This window comes from Pseudochaenichthys georgianus, chromosome 7 (assembly GCF_902827115.2).
Source record: "Pseudochaenichthys georgianus chromosome 7, fPseGeo1.2, whole genome shotgun sequence".
NCBI classification, from domain to species: Eukaryota; Metazoa; Chordata; class Actinopteri; order Perciformes; family Channichthyidae; genus Pseudochaenichthys; species Pseudochaenichthys georgianus.
The window spans coordinates 3,125,150-3,127,649 of record NC_047509.1 but is presented as its reverse complement, the minus strand read 5'-3'; the positions used below and the strand labels follow the sequence as shown (position 1 = coordinate 3,127,649).

General features: G+C 43.6%; 4 non-coding genes across 4 annotated transcripts; all 4 read left to right on the top strand.

Moving 5' to 3' along the window:
* Positions 1-123: 123 nt before the first annotated feature.
* Positions 124-195, top strand: trnap-cgg (transfer RNA proline (anticodon CGG)). The gene has a single exon. It is a non-coding gene; the product is annotated as a tRNA-Pro (tRNA).
* A 268-nt stretch (positions 196-463) lies between these two features.
* trnap-cgg (transfer RNA proline (anticodon CGG)) lies at positions 464-535 on the top strand. The gene has a single exon. It is a non-coding gene; the product is annotated as a tRNA-Pro (tRNA).
* A 268-nt stretch (positions 536-803) lies between these two features.
* trnap-cgg (transfer RNA proline (anticodon CGG)) lies at positions 804-875 on the top strand. The gene has a single exon. It is a non-coding gene; the product is annotated as a tRNA-Pro (tRNA).
* A 267-nt stretch (positions 876-1,142) lies between these two features.
* trnap-agg (transfer RNA proline (anticodon AGG)) lies at positions 1,143-1,214 on the top strand. Its single transcript has one exon. It is a non-coding gene; the product is annotated as a tRNA-Pro (tRNA).
* The last annotated feature ends 1,286 nt before the right edge of the window (positions 1,215-2,500 follow it).

Below are 2,500 nucleotides of genomic sequence, written 5' to 3'. Positions count from 1 at the left end.
AGAAGCCATGCATTTTCATCCAAGCTTTGTTTATTGAGGCATAATGCAATGAATGGAAAAGTGTTTTGCGATGTCATTTAAGCAGGCTATCGTTGGTAAGGTGAAATAATTGTATTCTGTCATGGCTCGTTGGTCTAGGGGTATGATTCTTGCTTCGGGTGCAAGAGGTCCCGGGTTCAAATCCCGGACGAGCCCAGGATGTCTTCAAAGATGTGGAACAGGTTAAGTTTAGGTAGCAAAACAAGTTTGTTGTAAGCAATGTGTACTTCACAATTTGAACTGCAAGAAATCTAGTGATGAATTGGGGCAAATAATGATCAAAGCTCATCTTTTGTGTAGTAAAGCCATACATTTTTATCCAAGCTGTGTTCATTGAGGACACATTTCAATTCATGGAAAAGTGTTTTGCATTGTCATTTAAGCAGGCTGTCGTGGGGAAGACAGAAAAATTGTCTTTCGTCATGGCTCGTTGGTCTAGGGGTATGATTCTCGCTTCGGGTGCGAGAGGTCCCGGGTTCAAATCCCGGACGAGCCCAGGATGTCTTCAAAGATGTGGAACAGGTTAAGTTTAGGTAGCAACACAAGTTTGTTGGAAGCAATGTGTACTTCACAATTTGAACTGCAAGAAATCTAGTGATGAATTGGGACACAAACTGACCAAGGCTCATCTTCTGTGTAGAGAAGCCATGCATTTTCATCCAAGCTGTGTTCATTGAGGACAAAGTGCAATTAATGGAAAAGCGTTTTGCATTGTCATTCAAGCAGGCTGTCGTGGGGAAGCCGGAAAAATTACCTTTCGTCATGGCTCGTTGGTCTAGGGGTATGATTCTCGCTTCGGGTGCGAGAGGTCCCGGGTTCAAATCCCGGACGAGCCCAGGATGTCTTCAAAGATGTGGAACAGGTTAAGTTTAGGTAGCAAAAAAAGTTTGTTGTAAGCAATGTGTACTTCACAATTTGAACTGCTAGAAATCTAGTGATGAATTGGGGCAAATAATGACCAAAGCTCATCTTCTGTGTAGAGAAGCCATGCATTTTCATCCAAGCTTTGTTTATTGAGGCATAATGCAATTCATGGAAAAGTCATTTGCATTGTCATTTAAGCAGGCTGTCGTGGGGAAGCCAGAAAAATTGTCCTTCGTCATGGCTCGTTGGTCTAGGGGTATGCTTCTCGCTTAGGGTGCGAGAGGCCCCGGGTTCAAATCCCGGACGAGCCCAGGATGTCTTCAAAGATGTGGAACAGGTTAAGTTTAGCTAGCCTAAAAAGTTTGTTGGAACCAATTTGAACTGCTAGAAATCAAGTGATGAATTGGGGGAAATAATGACCAAAGCTCATCTTCTGTGTAGAGAAGCCATGCATTTTCATCCAAGCTTTGTTTATTGAGGCATAATGCAATGAATGGAAAATTGTTTTGCGATGTCATTTAAGCAGGCTGTGGCTTTGTTCAGTGCGAGAATTGAGCTCGAGCTTGTCCTGCCAGGATTTTAAATCTGGGTTGAAATGGTGTCAGGGCCATTCTCATACACACATGCAGGTTCTCATTGGTTAGCCTGGAACGATATTTAGTTTTAATAATGTTCATTGTGGAGAAAGCTGCCTCGCAGCTGTATGTGGAACCAAACATGGTGAATATATATAGAGCTACTTTCCTCAGACCTGGGAAAGCTGTTTCAGAGACTGTATTGAGCCAGAAAGTGACAGGGTCAGTTCTTCCAAATTGCTCTTTCAGGGCCACGTCTGCTTGGAGATCAACCATTTGCATCTGGAGAGGCCCAGCATTTGCCCACTTGAAGTGCTGTGTGACTTCCTTTGAGAACTCCCTGACATCTGTGATAAGAAACGGGTTCTGAATGAACATGGTGAGCTGCCGTCCAAAGCTGAAGCTGTCAAAACGTTTGCTGAAGTTTACAATCAGCTTATCTACAAAGCCAACAAAATAAGACACATTTCTCTGTCCCTGAACCTGTTCCTGCACTGCTGGGAAGTGTGCACAGTCTCCCTGCAGATCTTCCTTGAACACTTCAAGTTTCCTCTGAAAGGAACGGACAGCTGTCATCAATTCACAAATTGAATTGTCCTTGCCCTGTAGCTTCAAATTTAGTTCATTCAGATGTGAAGTGATGTCAACCAAAAAGGCCACATTATCCATCTTTTTCTCATCTTCTAAAAAGAGAGAAAACTGTGTTGCCTTCTGACTTCCCATCTCTGCCAAGAAAGCTGCTACTTCCCTTCTGATGGACCAAAAGCGCTCCAACACCCTGCCTTTGCTGAGCCATCTCACATTGTTGTGCAGCAAAAGATCATCAGCGTTTGCATCAACTTCTCTGAGGAATTCCCTGAGCATGCGATGCTGATAGGAAGAGGACGCCCTGAGAAAATTGATCATTTTCATCATTGTGTTCATCACCTCAGCATGCTCATCTGACAGGGAGGAGCACAGGACAGATTGATGGATGATGCAATGGTAAGAGATGAGCTCAGGATTATCCTCTTTCATTCTTG